Source organism: Buteo buteo, chromosome 10 (assembly GCF_964188355.1).
Source record: "Buteo buteo chromosome 10, bButBut1.hap1.1, whole genome shotgun sequence".
Classification (NCBI taxonomy): Eukaryota; Metazoa; Chordata; class Aves; order Accipitriformes; family Accipitridae; genus Buteo; species Buteo buteo.
Window position 1 is genome coordinate 39265343 of NC_134180.1, and position 17782 is coordinate 39283124.

The 17782-nt window shown below is 45.3% G+C and overlaps 1 long non-coding RNA gene across 2 annotated transcripts in view; it reads left to right on the top strand.

Annotated features, from left to right (window-relative positions):
• Positions 1–17782, top strand: part of LOC142035262 (uncharacterized) — a 291199-nt gene that overhangs the window by 225894 nt on the left and 47523 nt on the right. For both annotated transcript variants that reach the window (XR_012651841.1, XR_012651840.1), the window contains one exon: positions 3966–4077. This is a non-coding gene — a long non-coding RNA (uncharacterized LOC142035262). The remainder of the gene's footprint in view (positions 1–3965; positions 4078–17782) is intronic.

Consider the following 17782-nt stretch of genomic DNA (forward strand, 5'->3'; position numbering starts at 1 on the left):
TAATCGAGACGGGTTTCCTTATTTTTCTTTCCTTGTAGGCATTGAGTGTAGGTTGAATTTTATTCTGACAGCCAAATGCTGGGCTGACTGCAGAGCAGCGTCTGTGTGCCCACACTTCTGAGCTCTTGGAAATCCTAGCTGTGAATGAATAAAATGCAAACAAAGTGGCAAGGCATTTTTGTTATTCCTAGAGCAAATCCAAGCGTTTTATATGCGATAGCGTGGCAAAGCAAACAGCACCTTTGCTTGGATCCTATTCTAAGGGTGGCTCCTGGCTGCAATGGGAACCCATCTGCTGTAGGTTGTGCTTGGGCATCCCTGTCCTGAAGGGAGCCAGGTACCTGCTCAGAGACCACTGAAACGAGCTCTGTCCCTGCTGTCACTGCAGGGCTCCACGTGGAACAGGAGCTGTCACCAGCAGCAACCTGGTGGTACTGTTCACTGTCAGATTTATCAGCGAGAGGGAGGCTTTCAAGGTGTTGTGACTGATGTTTTCCAAACTGACCTTCCCCAAAATCCTTTTTTTTTTTAATTGTTATTTTTCTTTTTTTTTTTCATTTTCTTTTTTTTTTTTTTTTCCTGAGGCTGATTAAGTGTGAAAGAAGTTTGGAATAAAAGTCTTTCCATCCCAGCCTCAGACATCTTATATATCAAAGAAGCACGGGTGGAATGGCAATAGAGGAGGTTGGGAGGATTCTGCCATGGTCAGGGAAATGGCATATAGGCATGGGTGGGATGCCCATGTCAGATAAGGTGTTGCGAAAAAATGAAAAGCTTCACAGGAAGAAAGTGACTTGAATTAAGAAGTAGGGAAGAAGTAGGATTTATCTGGAGTTTAAAAGGTAGAGTGGAAGCCCAAGGTTTCCAACAGCATTCAGCAATCGTAGGGGATGATATGGTATTTCTTCCTGTTGCGTCCATGTAAATGGAGTTGTAAATGCTCAGACTAATAAAATTTTGGCAAGAGAGATTTCTATCACAGTCCAAGCCACAAATACATTTCAGGGAAAAGGTACAACGTTGACTTTTTATAAAAAAAGTAATTCCCGGAAAATACTGGGGAATTTTCAATAACTTTTCTAAATGCTTTTGTGAAACCTTCAAAATTTATGTGGGTTTATTATCCTCCCATCCTAATCTTCACACAACTTAGGAGACATTAACATTTTTGATGGAACTCTCGCTCAAGTATGCTCACAGGAAGTCAACCCATGAAGAACTATTACAAAGAAAAATTCCTTAGACAGTTTTATGCTCTGAATTTCTGAATTATTCAACACCCCCCCCAATATTGAAAAATCAGATGAAATTTTGAAAAAAAAAGAAGTAATCTGAAGGGTCGTGCAGAAATAAGTATCTACTGTCCCACAAAAAAGGCTTTATGTCTGCGAGCCAGGAAGATTTGTACTGTAATATATTCTGACACAGAACAAAGAAAATAAATGAAAAGCAAGCAGCCGCTAGATCCATCTTTCGCATGTCCTCATGGAAATTCAGCCCTTCATTTGGGATTTGTTTTTGTTCCCTGTGTTCTGCAGCGGGTCTCAGGTCAACATCGTCATGGGACAACCTTCTTCTCCATGGGCATGGCCCCGGCACGTGCCGCCTCTGCTGCAGCTCCTACCTGGCCATGGGGATGGGGGGAGGAAAAGATCAGGGCGTTTTCCAGGCAGGGATGGGATTGGAAATTGTCTATGTGTGAGGAATGCATGACCTCTCCCCAACTCCTGGTTAATATATCCACCACGCTTTGGGGTTTAAAATCAAACCTCTTCACGTTTTCGCTGTTATCACGGGCTTTCTGTAGACGCTCTTTTATATTGCATTGCATCACTTATATCAAAACCAGATCAGAAAAAATTCTTCTTGGCCTTTTTTTTTATGACTGTTTGTGAATTTCAAAGCACTTCAGGATTACGCAGGGGAAAAAAAGGTACTTCCAGCCTCCATCTAAAATGGATTCATTCCTGTCACCAAAATGCATTAAAAAAAAAAATAAATAAACCACACACTAATTCCAGGCAAGACAGATGGATGTGATAGTTCAGCCTGGGATGATGCTGGCCATGCTGAGCTCTTGCAGTATATCTTGAGTGGGTAAAATGCATGTGATGCTGAACAAAACGTGATTTTCACACAAATACCATGTTTATATGCTTACATGGACCTTGTGAATCATTTAAGGCTCTCCTCTAAGACAAAATGCTCATGCATCCAGTTGTGTCTTCAAACAGGCCTGTATTTACCAGAGAGAAGAGGCTTCTCCATGGGCACTGGCTGTTGCAACACACGTGTCTTCTGCCACGTCGTGCTCTACTCCCGCCCCGTTCAGAACTGGGCTGCATTAGCCACCGTGTTACTGGGAGATCACGAAGAAATGGTAACTGCTTGTGCAGAAAAAGTCAGCCATTTCAGTTCCATGTTAGAAATGATTTCCAAATACCTCAGATAGAGGAGACTTCATAAATGAGATGTTCTGGGTAACTTTGGAGCTCCACTTCCGTTTTCAAAAAGCTTCAGGTGGAGGTCAGTGGGACTAAGCACTTTTGAAAAAGTGGCCTCTTGTCGAAGCAGACTTCCCTGAGGAGAAAGTTTGGACTCAGTACATTTTACCAGCCTCCAAGTCTAACTGTGGTCTGGGGAGGTCTTGGAGCTCAATGGGAAATGACTCCATCGTGTGGGTATGAGGGAGGCCATCAAAAGTAAGAACATTTAGTCTTCTCTCTTCTTCCAGTGAAGCCATTGCCCACTCATCTACAGAGTATTTCTGAAGAGGTGTCCACACATTATACAAGTACAGCCTGGGAAAAGCAAGTGGTACTTTTTATTTCCCCAGTTCAACAATTCTTACAGGTTTAAAAAAAATAATTATTCACTTAAAGGAAAATTCCCCATTCTGGCTGGCCCTCTGGACCATGTCATAACTATTGCTGAGCACAGAATATACTTCTTTATGGCTTTGGTTTCCTGCTTCCACGTGCTCCAGCATTCATACTGCTGCAGTCTGCAGTCCTCGGAGAAGTATTATGCATGAGTCCACTGCGAGGTCTTCGCTGACACTTGCTTCTCGCTGAGAACAAAACCTCATTTTACCCTTTGCAGATGCCGTCACATTGCTGGAAAATGGACTACGCAGTCAGGCTGCTTTCCTTATCCTGTTGTGTTTCTGTTGTCCTAATTGCTCCCTGGTCAGAACTGGCCGTTTGCTGCAAGTATGAGAAGCTGCTGCCCTCCTTGACAAAGCGTGCTCCTGATTGCTAAACCAAACCAGGGCTGAAGCAGACCAGCCGTGCTCTGAATTACCCTTTGCAAAACCTCTTTCCCTGATTTTCATCTCACCGCTCTGACATGGTGCAAAGAAGGAGCCCAATCTTGGGAACGAGGCAGTTCAGGTAGAAAAGACCTCATTCTCTTGGTATTAAGAGACACAGTTATCACGTCCTGCTTTCAGGGAAGCATTTCCGAAGGCTTGTAATTGGGGATGGGTACACTAGGAAATATCTGTAGTTGAATGAAGAGGAACAATACGGAGATTTGGTTGGGTTCTCTGCCCAGTGTTAGTTTGGTAGAAGAAAAATGTGTGTGAGAGGAAAGACAACCATTTATATTTGCTTTGTAAAGTCCCCTTCCACAGGACAAAGAGGGGAAGAAAAGAAATGAAAACCCTTGCAAGGTCTGAGCCATCTCTATTTGCACTGATGCCTTGAAGCATCAGAGCTTTGTGTTTCTTTAGCTGAACCAGGGGCTTTAGGTAACATGTAAGCCATTCCCAATATATTTTTTACTATTGAAATGCCAAAAAGATTTTGAAAAAATAAAAAAAAAAAAAAAAGTATTTTACTTGAATTGTATTTTACCCAAATCTCTGAAATCTGAGTAGTGACTCACACCCCCAGGTGGTGATAATCAGCAAGGTGCTAATGAGCAGAGAGGAACCATGCTAATTTATGTCTCTGCCAACACAGCCTCCCCTTTTGGTGTACCAGTGCTAGAGCCACCACCAACTCCAGCTCATGCGCTCTCCCAGGAGAAGGACAGCAAGGATTCATCTGCTCAGGACACAGCAGGGACTTCCAGGTAATGTGGTTGCTCCACCTCTTTTGTTGTGATTGTTGTTTGTTTGGGTTTTTTTGGTTTTTTTGGTTGTTTTTTTTTTTCCCAGAGGCAGCTCATATCTGATCACAATATTCAGCAGAATGTTTTGTTGGGATATTTAGATCCTGGTTTGTGCCTTTCCAAATTGTTGGGTGTTATCTGTTGCATACATGAGAGCTCTGTAGTGATGGTTTTTTTTGCTGATTGTGGCAGTTGCATGTTCTTTGTGACTGTAAAGCATTATGAAGCATTTACCCCTAATTTCTTCAGTGCCTTTGGAGCGATGTCTTGAGATGGTACCTCAGTAATAACCAACATGTGTAATGTGAGGCTCAGGTGCTAGGAGGGAGCCTTGGTTTTGAAAAGCCCTGGCATAGCTTGGCCTGTTTGGATAGACCTAGCGGTTTGGACAGTCCAATGACATCCATATGCAATGATTTTTCTTGATTCACAATGTTGAAACTAAAAACCGCTTGGCTTTAAACTTTAAGCCTCTGCATACATTCCCCTGAGAATGAGCATTTCTGGCAAACTATAAGTTCTTAAATATCACTTCTCCAATTACATTCTCACAGGTTAGTATTTATGCAGGCCTGGCTTTTCAAATCCACGGAGCTGGTACTGGGCTGAGGCTTAATGCATTACAGGTGGCTTTTGGTGCTTTGGGCTCTCTGACCAAACTGGTTCCAGATGGCCACACAGTATGAGTAATAACATCAGCTCATTAAGTTGCAAGGTTTCAACTACAATCACAGAATTATCAATGAAATAAAAGCTAACGGCGTATCAGCTGCACCCTAAGCCATAAATAGGATTTACAGCAAAACAGGAACCTTGTTTTGAACCCAGATCTCTCATCATTTCAATGCTGGGTGTCCACATAATGGGTTTATTCACTAGCAAAAATATGCCCCACCCTCTGCAAAATGTACTCCTGAAGGCTACTGCATCATGGTCCTGTGAGCTTCTGATTTTGGAAAAGCTTTTGATTGGGGTCACTGAAAATGCACAACAGTATTTATCTGTGATGACTTAGAAAATAACTGTAATGAGCCTAGGTCTCAGATCAGAGAGAGAGATGTCAGAAAGCCTCGTTACCTTGCATTTCATGTTATGGTTGCAAATGTTGTTCTTTGTGCAAATTGTTATCTGTCTGTAATGTGTATATCGTGTCCAGCAGGATGGCTCTTGTAATGTGTGCGGGTGGCTTCTGCTACTTTATAGCCTGTATCAACAGTGTTTTGTTGGTCTAGATGTCTTTTCTGTTCAGAATCGCCATGGGGAAATGTTTCCCCAAGTTCCTGGGGTAGCTGGGGTGATCGAGATTCCTGATCTTGGCTATCAAGGGGTGAATTTTACATAAGGAATATAAATAGAATGGAAAAATATACATAAATTAAGTACTGCCTCTTTGAATTTTCATAGTCCTTGAGCCAAGCAGGAGGTGTTAGTACACAAATACAGCAGCTGAAAGTAGATCCTTTTTTAAATTCTCCTTGACTCTGACACCTCTGACTTCTGGCTGACTTGATAAAGCTCCTGTCACCAATCCCTGAAACTTCGGTGCAGCAACCAATTAGCATCAGGCACCCAATCAACCTCACTGGTTTCAGCAGGGTTGCTTATGCACGTGAAGCGATGTGTGTATTTGGGTGCAAAAATCTGGCCAGGCTGGAGCTGCAACGTGGGGTGTCGAGCAGAGCCCCTCTGCCATGGCATGGGCTGGGTGCTGCTGATGCAGTGCTGATGGGGGAATAGCAGAGAGGGCTTACAGTCCCTCTCGCCCTTTCTTTCATTCTGCTAAATCTGACCCCACTGCCAGGAAATCAGGACTTCATTAGTAGTAAAAACCTAAATGACTTAAAGAAAATGCATTAAAGACGTAGTGTCACATGGTTTGGAGCTAGGTATCTTGTATGTTGTGGTATAAATTATGCCAAAATGATGACAAAGGAATGTTTCCAACCAGACTAAAACCACAAGCTGTTCTTTTGTGCTCCTCCGTACCAGGCATCCAGCAAACCAGTATGTTAGAAGCACGAAGGTATCTTGCGAAGTAGTAGTTGAAATGCCTTGCGAAGCCTGAGGGAGTCAGTAGGTTTCCCAAGTTTGTGGGAAGCCTGGAGAAGCTTTATATGACCCTGGTTTGGTCCTGGAGGTCCTGGTTGTGGTTAAAGCCTGGATCCAGTACCCTGAGTCATGCTGATAGCCAGTGCAATGATCTGTTTTATTACTACTCCACATGAATAAGAGATTCAAAATCAGTCCCTTGATAATTAGAGATGTTTTCTTTAGATTTATCCTACCTGCTTAGCCTCCCCAGCTGCCCTTCCGTTACAAGTGCAAGCAAAATTCCCATCTATTTCTACCCCAAGGGTTGTTTACAGCAGCAGCATCGCATATGGGTCATGTGATAGTTCAAGCATTACGGTCTTAGGGAAGGTGAGTACATCTAGAGTCCTGCTATTTGGGATTTAATTATCAACATAAGTAATCCTGTAGGTAGTTCTCTCTCCATCCTGTAATTCTGAGGGTCTCGCAGATGTGCAGTATCGCTGCTTCCAGATGTTGACGGCCTTTTCAGAGTACTGGGCACTGGCCCAAGGAGGGATTTGGTATCGGGGAATTCTGGCACCGGCTGTGTTTCCAGCGATGTGTACACCGAGGAAATTATTGTGTGCGAGTGTAATGCAGAGACACCACTGGAGGCTGAGCTTAAGTCCCTGGGCAGGCACAGTATTGATCAAAAGTCAGGACTGCGGGCAAGCATGGACAAAAGTAACGTGGTGATTTAGTGGCGTGGGTTTTTTCTGTCTCAGGCCACTATTATCCTTTGTGCTTTTTGAATTACAGTGCCTCCGGCATCATTCTTCCACAAGGAGCAAGTTTTCAGTGAGGTGCCTGGTGTTACTGTGAGTTTTGAGGGCTGTACTCAGGCCTTCTGCTTTAGACACATAATTTGGGCGATGCAACGTGCAAGTCACAGGCTTCTGTCTCAGCAGGGTGATCCTGCCTGGGTTAAGACCTGTGTTCCCTGTGCACACGCAGCGTCAATGGAAAGAGCAGAAAGCAACCCAGGAGCCCTAAACCAGGGCAAGCCTCTTAGGTGCTTCCATGGGGGCTTGGGTGATGGGCTAGGTATGGGATTGGTGTGCTGAACCGGGAGCTAACTTGCACCAGACAGTGTGAAACTGGGCACAAAGCCATATCCAGGCAGGGCTTCATGGCAGGAACCTCCATCCTGGCTTTTGGGTTGGTTGGGGGGGGGGTTTGAGGGTAGGACATGCCCTGGCGGAGGAGGAAGAACCTCTGAATGCAGCTCACCTCCTGACCCAAGGGTCTGCTCTCCATGTCTCAAAGCACCGAATCCCCCAGCTTTTTAGGGGAGAGATTGCTACCCACCTCTCCTGCTAATGTGGACCATGGGATCCTGCAAGGAAGCCCTAGATGAGGTGGCTGCCTCCTGCAGGGTCAGCATCCCATTTTGGGTCTTTGCTCTGCATAACCAAGGTTTGGGGTCCAAGCAGGTGGTCTCCAGCCCATCCCTCTCCTAGTTGCTTGCTATAAGCAGTAGGCATGTGAGCTTGGGTCTCAGCACCAGCAGCATGCTCTGACCCAAGCTCACGTGCCAAGCAGAGCAATGCAAAGAAGAAAGTCTGTGTGCAGCATGAGGAATGCCAGACCTACCCACTGTCTCCAGATCCGTCTCCCCAGCCAGGCTCTGGATCTTATTTGGATGTGGAGAGATTTATAAGGCATTCTCTTAATTAGGGGCCCCTGTTTTGACTGAAAAAGATGGGGAATGAGAAGACCTAACAGAGAGGCGATGGCAAACAGCGGATTGGAAGGGAAGGCTGGGGAGACCGGTGGTGTGTGCTGTAAAGAAGTAGGGGCAATAAAATACACCAATAAAAATGATGTGTACGTCTGTAGCCTCATCTAAGAAGGGGGAACAACAGCAGGTCCCTTCTAAGGGCAAACAAGAGAAACCCCTCCATATGTAAGCAATTATCGGAAACACATGGGAGAGGTGGACAGGGCAGACAAATCCGAAAGCCATATGATATTGCACAGAAGAGTGAGGCTTATGTAAAGCCTGGGAGTTCATATATTTCACAGCTCGCAATGTAGAGACTTTGGTCTGCTCCAAAAGCTGCAACTGGGAAGGCTCCTCTCATTTTGGCCTCGAGGGCTGTGCACAGATGGCTAAAGCTGGGGAAGGAGCACTGGGTTGAAGGGCTTGGCATGCTGCTGAGGAGAGCTGGAGCCCTGCTTGGCTTTGAGCACTTACCTTTATAAAACACTTGCAGCTGGTCTATGCCCCAGCAGCACTGAGCTGGGGTACCGGGAGCGACATAGCCGTGCTGCAACAGTGCTGTTGATGCACTTTGGGGCATCTGTGTTTTAGTCCGTTTTGGAGCGTGGACTTGTCCTTATTGCCTTTAAATTTTCTATCGGTGTAGTGGCAGGATGATATTCACTGCAAGGATGGGAGTCCCAGAAGCATTGCCCCCAGCCTTCCACCCCTGCACAAAGAACAAACAGCATCTTAGCGTGTTCCCATCACTGCAAGGACTGTGGTGAGGTCTGGGTATTCCTGAGCTGCTTTTACACCACCTGGCCAGGTACTGCTGCTCTGAAGCCATGGTAGGCTGGAGCCCAAGGTGTTATCCAGCTCCTCTGCAGAGCTGGCACACCTTGGACTGCGTGGTGCTGCGAAGAGCAGGAGAGATCCTCTCCGCTGAGACCCAGCCCCGCGGTGTGCCAGATCGGCTCAGTTGAGCACATTTGTTCTTGGCAACTGATCTGAACCGGTTCTCTGAGCTGCTTTGTGTCCCCTTGCGAAGAACATGTTGTGAACTTGATGCATGTCATCAGTTCACTGATTTGGATGCATTTAACTTGTTTCTGATGCAGCAATAGTCAGGTCAGCCACCTCTTTTTCACACATGCCTGCACTCCAGTCTGCCTAATAGTGTCCCAGATCAGGCTAATATGGGGGTTGCTGCTTTCCAAATGTCTCATGTCACAAATGCAGGGGTGTTCTCCCCAGGATATGTGGAGAACAGCCTTGTAGAAGTTGAAATTATGCCACTTGGTTTTTGCATTGGAGACCAGGCTGTGGTCCCTAGGGATCGTAGCATTTACTTGGATTTTCCAGCAGTAATCAGACAACCTTCTGCTCTTTAGTCTTAATAGTAGGAGCAAAGATTTGGAGAAATTGAGTTTTAAATTTACAAATATCCTACCTGTGCCCATCTCCTTTAATGCTTTGGATGTCGCTGCAGTGTGCTGCCATGGGGTCTGTTGCTTTGCATCCCACTGCGATACCAGTGCTATGCCTGTCTGTAGCCTTGTAATCTGAGGTGGATGGCAGGACTGGGAAAGAACAGCTTCCAAATGTGGGTTTAAGCCTTGGATGAAGGCTACCTCATTTTCAAATGGACAACTGTTTCCTCAGGTTGGGCTGTGAAAGCAGCTGATCTGATTGTGAAATGCATCATTCCTGTATGTGCTATTGGCTATAGAAAATGATTCTGCCTTGTAAGAAACAACAGAGAGGGAAGTTCCCTTAACTCCTGAAAGTGCCACGCTCCTGAATGTTAACATGGTTGTGGGGTTGTTTTTTTTTTACTGAGCAAGCAGATGTTTTAGTGCTCTGAGAATCACCTTTGCTGCAAAGGGTGGTGCTTACACCTCTGAGGGCAATGGTATGTTCAGCCTCAGTAAACATGTTCTGCTCCATCTCACTGAGCACTGAAAGCAGAAACTGCTCTTGGGTTTCATCGCAGAAGGGGCAGCTTTGCCAATATAAAGAAGAACTTGTTCAGGGTCTGCTTTCATCTCTGTGCATTATCAGAACTATTAAAATGAGGAAAGAGCTCTTTAAGCCTCATTGGACAATGACACTAAAAATACCCCAACAGCCCCCTCAATCCCAAGCCCCAAACAACTGAAAAACAAAAGCCAGCCCTAAACCCTAAGCCCCTGAAAACCCTGTGGTATCCATCACTGCCATGTATAATCACAGTTAGAAATCCAAATGAAGTCTGCAGCCTGTCAGCTCTGCAGACAGATTTGGTGGTGATATGAGCAAAGCCAACATTTAAAAATGACTGAATTCTCATTATAAAGATACATGATCCTCCTTCTCATTGAGAACAGTTGGGCTTTGCTTCCAGTGGAGAGCCAAGCCATTTATTTTATAGTTCCATTGTATGCTGCGCTGGGAATTGTTCCCGCAGATAGAGGTTTCTAGCATGTTTTCCCTATGTACTTTGTTCCACATGCACTGTGCCCTTTGCACATGCTGAGGGCTCTCACATGAATTACACTTCGCCTGATTTGGTTGGATGGGTTTCCTACATTTGTGTCCTATAAATTGGCATGGCGATGTATTTATTTTGGTAATCAACCAGTTCTTTGTAAATCTGTGAGCTTAATCCTCCAAGAGAGAGAAATAAAAGGCTCAGTCTCTTAACAATGAAGATAAATACCTTTATTTTCATAACTTTTGGACATCTTTTTTCATGGCGTCCAGCCAAATCATGAGGTCCTTGCTCGGGCAAGAGCATGCAGATGTCATTAAGTTCCTCACCAGGCTTGTTAGGGCATGGAAAATCTCTTTTAAGAGGAAGGGTGGTCTCATGGTTTTGCCATTGAGCGAGAATTTAATTCAACTGGGCTAAGTTCTTGCTTCTGCCATCTATTTCCAACGTGACCTTGCGTGACCCTATCTCTCTACATCTGCTCCCCCAAAATCTCCTGCTGGCGAGCTTATAAATCTCCTTGGTGCAGAGGCCCTCTTGCTGTGGGTTGGTTTGTGCAGGAATCTCAGCTGAGGCTGTGAGGCGTTGCAGAGGCAATGCAGACTCGAGAACAGCAGTAGGCTTTCGGCTCTGTCTGCAGATGAGGACCGGCTCCACCTTGCTCCAACATGATGGGATGTAAGCCAGAAGCCACCTGAGCCTGTTAATGCACAGCTATACCCATAATAATAAATGTCGGCTCTCACCTTATTAGTTCAGGTGCTGTAGCGATCAAATTTGGATGCGCTGGTTGTGGTGCTCCTTGTGCTGAAGATGACTTACAGCTGGGTGACTCTGGCAGCGGGGCCCAACCTGAAGGAACAAGGATGGCATTTTTGGGATCTGCCATCCTTTTCTAGCAGCTCATCCCTTCCCAGGGACTCTTAGTCTAGCATCATCCTTCATCTGCTGATCATTAGTGCTTTGGTCACCTCTTGGTGAGACTGGTCACGCAAGCATTCAGATTTCACTCCTGTCTGGAGGTGCTGGGGAGATCTCCCTGCCCTCCCTGCAGCATTTTAAATAGCACCGGGAAAACGAGTGCGAATGCTGAGTGTTTGAGCAAGACAGTGGCCGAGCGTGAAGGAGCAAGGTGGTGGTGTAAGGAGCTGGGCCCTGCGTGGGGTGACACTACTGGGGGAGCTGGCGGAGGCTGCGAGCACAGGCTGGGGTCAGTTGGCTCGTCTCAAGAGAGTGGTATAATAAGTCAGGCATGCTGCTTGATGTGGTGTTATTGACTGCAGTGTGATAAGGATCTCCACATGCTTCCGCCCACCCTCCATTTTTCCCCCCAGCTGGAGGGAAATGTTACCGCGGTGGCCAGCGGGAGGGTGGGGGATAGCGCAGCCCTGCTCCGCTGCCATCTGGGGCTGCAGCCTGCTGCAAGGAAAAATGTACACGATTACTACTTGGCAGGGTTCCCCTCCGCGCACGCTCCTCCTTTGCACACACGACTGCGTTTGTTATTCTAATACGCCTACGATTTAGAGCGTGAGCTGCAAACTTGTACTTGGGGAGGGAGTCCCAACGCATGTAAACCGTTTCCTTAACTGAAGTGATATTGCGTGTGTGTGTTAAGCTTTGCAGAACGGGACCAGGAGGTTGCAATCTAGAGCCTGAGTCCATGAGAGTCCTTCGCTGGCCTTTGGTTGTTCTGCTAAGAGTGAGGCTGGATTAGGGCATATGGCTATGACAAGCAGGCTATGGCCTTTTCAGTCCTTCCTTCTCCCTGGCCTGGATGAAGGTGTTGACCAGGCCCAAAGACCTCCATGACCACCTCGGGTTTCGTCGGACAACTAGACAATCACAAACCCCTTGAGACTTGAACGATGGCCACCATCTCTTTGGCTGTAGCATGTGCTCGTTCTTTCCTTGGGAGAAAAGTTCATACACCACTGAAAAAAGTCCATTTCTCTATGCTTCTTGCAACATCTGCTTCTCCTAAAATACCTTTCTGTGCCATTTTTTTTAAATTAGAGTAAGATTGGGTGGGGGTTACAGAAAAGCAAAGGTTTCCTAAGTGACTCTGTTTCCATAGTCAAAAAATCCCTTTACAATATGTAATGACGATGCTCCGTTTTTTTTTTATACCAGCCTTTACAGTGAAAGCAATATGTTGTCCATAAATCTTAAAGTGGGTTAATTCCTATAAAATTCTGCTAGCATAATCAAATGATTTTACTACCCCATGTCAAATTAATGGCTGGGTGTCAACCAATGTCACTTCCTGCTTGAAAAATGACCATGACATTAAGCAGATTTTATTTATGCTTTCCTGCCTGATGATCAAAAATAGTAAAATTGAACAGTGAGGGTGGGGAAAAGCCAGTGCTCATTTCATAAATACCATCACCACCACATCTCTTTGGAGTAAGCCCATGGTGATGCCCACACAGTGGGACTCGGGTGTGCTCCCTGGACACATGCTGACTCTGTTTTTCCTTTTATGACTGGTTGCTGTGGGAAGGGAATTTGGACTCATGGCCCTAAAATCAGGTCTGGTCCTGCTTCAGCTGATCGCTTGATTTGATGAGAAGGGTGGTACTGTGGGACATGTCCCAGAACAGTGCCCCTTTGTAACAAGTTGTTTGAAATTCCTCTTGCTAACCCGTATTTAGATATGGCAAAGGCCAAAAGGAAAAGAGCAGCTGGTCTTCTGGCTGATGCCTGGATTAAATTGCCACAAGTTGAAGCAATAACTTGTGTAGTCTCATGCCACTGGTCTTATGTGTGTTGATGTTGATCTGAGGAGGGGCTTTGTCTTCCTCGGTGATGGGCCCAGGAAGTTGGTGGCACCTTGATGGGATTCCAGTTGTAATCTGTTTGTTAGTTTAACTGGAGTAAAATTTTGATTATTTGCAGCTAATTGGTTTACGGTGACACCTGAAATCTACATAGACTCTGTAGAGGTGCATAGTCAACTACAGTCCAGCCTGGAAGCAGTTCACTGTCTTTTGTCCCAGTGTTTTGAACAAAACACTAAGAAACTCCATATGCTTGTTTGGGTGGAACAGAAAAAGCAGACAAGGAAAAAGAAACAGTTGTCTTATGATTCTTGATGCTGTAATCTCCTTGTGAGAAATCCTTCATCAGTGAATGTTGACTACTTGTGCAAAGGGACAAAGAACCAGGAAAAACCGTCCCACTGGGAGGTTTATCTATTCAGAAGACAACCATCCCTGACAGGCCCATGGGTGGCTGGAGACGGTGGCCTGGATGAATTTGCCTCTCCGGTTTCCCCCGTCCAGCCCATGCAAGCAGATGGAAAGAGCAGCTGCCAAGCACACCACACCTCCCAGCCTGCAATAATAATTACAGATCAGCTCACCTCTGGCCCACAGTAAGCGTCTGGAGAAATTTTTCTGTTGCCAGTCGCCCCACACTGAAGTCTATTCTCTTTGGCTTGACCCATAGCTGGGGGTTTGGCTTTCAGTACACTAGTGAAATGCATTAACAAAGGCCAGGCAAGGACATTACAATCAGCAGCGTGAAAGATTATTCGCTTTCTGAGTCAGCTCTCAACTTCTCTAGCACTGCCAGCACTAGGACGCACTGCTGTTTCTCTTGCTGCCCTGGCTATAGTAATTCTCTCTGAGCCCAACTATTTCCACTGTATATTTTGGGAAGAACTGGAACGTTCCAGTCAGTCTTCCAAAATCCGAATATCCCTCCTTATGGCCCTCCCTAACACCTAAGAGTCAGCCCTGGACATGCTGCAGATTATTTTTATCCTAAACTGCTATGATCCACCCAGTTTCGCCCAACCACCTGCAGCTGGGTTAGCAGCGTTGTGTCCACCCTCTGTGATTTGTCCCAAGAGATGCAATAGGGATGGTCCTTACCCTTGTAGTCCCTCCTGTCTCAGGATCACTTGGGGCTGAATCAAGATAGGATACAGCCAATGCATGGCACAGGACATCATCCAGAAGTTGGGGCATAATAGAGCCTCTTGTAACTCTGCTTTGACCTCCTTCCTGGGTCTCCTTACAAAGAAAACCAAACCCGATGGAGGAATGGCGTGGAGTCAGCACACATACAGGGTTTTAGCTGGGAACTGTCACTGGGACATGTTCCCTGCCCCCACAGTCAGGTCCATTTAGTCTTTTCCTTAACTAGGCAGGACAGCACAACCTTTCTGTCTTTTTCTCCACTTCATCCCTTGGTTCCCAGGTCAACATCATAGCCCATACAGTCCCTGAGAATTGATTTCATCATGACTAGACCATGAGTCCTGAGAGGCAACTGTGCTCTGCTTGGATAATCCAGCCCACAGAGCCAGGAAGAAGGAGAACGACAACAAATAGGGGCGATGGGGTGTCCTTAGGGTGCAGAATGATCCATTCCATACTCCCACCAACCTCTGTGCTCCTTTAGTCAAGCCCTAGGCTCATAACTGGAGAGATTTTTGACATGCACACTTCTTGCAATCATTCAACCAAAGAATCTCTACCATGTCCAGAATTTCCTGTAATTATCAGGAGGTTCCCTCTGATTTATTTCACTAACGTCTTCAGCCCAGATGTTCAAAGATGCACAAGCCTTTGAGCCAAAGAATAGCCAATTTACAACAAGTGGCCATGAGGTGCTAATATCCCTTTGCCACAGGATTGGCAGCATGGACCATGCTTACATGGGAACTGCAGCTGCAGGATATGAACATCTGAAAGCACTGTTAGAACATAAGCAAAAGAAAACAGTTCAGACACATGACCTCAGGGCCAACATTTTATTAAAGAATATATATATTAACGCTGTTCCCTCTGATAAAGAACTTATTTAGGCCTTGCTTAAACTTAAACCCCTAACCTGTTGCTTAGAACTACTGTATCTTCCTACACAGGGGTTTATTTTGTCACCAGGCCAAATAAAGTCATGTAGTTAGAAGCCTTTGGCACCTGCCTGCACATTTGCATGTGGGAAGAAAATATTTTTGTCCCTTCTCTCTCTTTCTCTGTGTGCAGTTAGTTTATAGAGCCAAAGCTACCCCTAGGGCTCACTTCTCATACTTGCTCTCAGAGCAATCTATTTCCAAGCCACCAAGTGTTGGGATGGTTGGAGAGAGCGGAGCCTGATCAGCCATTTCTGGTGGTAGTCTGCAAAAATTGAAGTGTGACAAAGCATTCAGGAGGACGCTTAATTATATTACAAGGTGTGAGGAACTTGGAACCATAATATGGAGGCTGCTATAGAGGAGATTATTGTGCCTCAAATTTTCCAGTGTGGTGAGCTTATAAAACGTAAGCTTTTTATTTTATAACATTTTTATATTATAATTATATTTTAACTCGCACTTTTAAATACATAAAAAGCCCTAATGTTCTATAACCTTGCTGAACTGGAAAATCTGAGGCATGCACATTTGGTGATGATGACAGTTTGATGCATGGATTTTTTGGGTCGATCAAATGCCCTTGTCAAAATTCCTTAATTGCATCTCCCCCATATGTAGGTTTTTACACTCAGTCCCATCAAAGTCTTATTCAAGACCTTAAAATAGAGTTTAACTGATTCACAGAGGTTGTGTTGGTCTTACTGAGTTGATTCACCCAAGCTTTGTAACAGTAATAAGAATAAAAAAATGATTCTTAACAACATCAATATGTTATTTCTGATCACTTCCCCCTGGGACTCGTGCGTGTTACAAAGGAAGCTGGTGTCACTCTGTTTTAAAGATAAAACACACCCAGCTTACAAGTGGGGATGTTAATTAGACTTTGGACATCCATGTTTAATCTTCTTGCTTTTATCATTTTCCTACATGTGAAATGTTTAAAAACATGTGGAAGCAAATTAGATAAACATCTGCTCCAAGCTGGACTCATACATCCAGCCCGTAATTCAGCATGTGGGAGGATTTCAGTGGTGAACGTGGCTGCGAAAAGGGCAGACAAAAATAGCATCAGCTTCCCAGGGTGTAAGGCCAGGCTGCCAGCTGGTGTAAATCAGGATGTCTCCTCTCCTGTGCCGCTTGCTCGAGGCGTGGTTCATCTTCACCAAACGTTACTGCTTTGGTTTGAGATGTTCCAAGCTGATTTTCCAGATTGTTTCCTGTCCAAGTAGATTTCACTGTGGGGTTTATCCTGGAGGAGTGAGAGGATGAAGAAATCTTCTTGTCTCTCTGAACTGGGCTTCTCTGACCCAGGGCTCAGTGATGCACCAAGTGCAGGTGGGCACACACAAGCCATCAAAATGGGGTGCTGAGCTGCAACTTGCTTGGAGAGCAGCCCTGGGTGGTTCTAACGGAGGAGTTAAGTTTCCCTCACTGTCCTCCTGGGTGGTAAACCCATTCCCAAGTGTTTTTTATACAACCCTTTTCTACAATCGGCTTTAACGGTATCACTGAGCACGGGTCTTCCTAGGGATGCTCCAGTGTGCCCTATTCATGACACAGCGATGCTGTGCGGGTAACCGATGAGTAGGAGAAATGCTGTGGTGACATTTAACCAAATATATTTAACCAGAAAACGGAATGGCCTCTCTTGTATAGGAAGCTCCCAATGCTCCCTTCTGGATTTGAAATCTGAGAGGTACCTGCCTTTGGCGAGCACTTGCAGGAATGGAAAAGCAGCCCCCTCCTGCCTGGAGCAGACTTCTGAAGCTCCCTGGCTGGAGAATCGGGCCAGGTGGTATTTACCCCTTGCTCTTGCCAATGTGTAACCTGGCAGGGCTGAGCCACTTGGATACAAATTCCTCCTCTTCTGGTGAAAGCAGGGAGCCAGGAGGAGAGCTGCAGCTTTCCCAGCAGCACTCAATGGCATGCCATACCCCGGGGCGACTTGCATTCCCTGCTGTGAAAAGCTGTAAATTACACACCAATAACTGGATGGAAATGGCTGGGCAAATATTTTGAAAGACGGAGAAACTTTGTAGAAACCACTGCTTTGAGTCACTTCTGGACGGAAAAAGGTGAACTGAAAGGATCTCCCTGGCAAATGATTTGCTGAACATTATTCATCTTAACGGTACTGCTCCTTCTCTTCTTCCCCCCCTTTCTTATCTTCTTGCTTTTTTACACTTGCTATTCAAAGTCTGATGAAACCATAGTTTCCAAATTGATTTTTTTTCCCTTCCAAATTTCTCATGTCAATAAATACTTCAAAGGTAGGGAGAACTCACATGCCAACTTCTAGCCTCGAGCTTACTTTTACAGCTCTGTAATAAACCCCTTTAAAAAAAAAATAAAAATGTTTATAATGGCCATGACCGTGGTACTTAACTATTGCAGTGCTTTCTATCATCCTCATAATGTTAAGTGCCAATAAATCACCTGAACTGTCATGGTGTCCTGTATTTATTTGCAAAGCTGTTAGAGGAGTATTTTGGAGCTTTATTGACTAAGTGGAACAAAAGCCGGTGCTCTTTTGTTTTGTGGGGTTTTT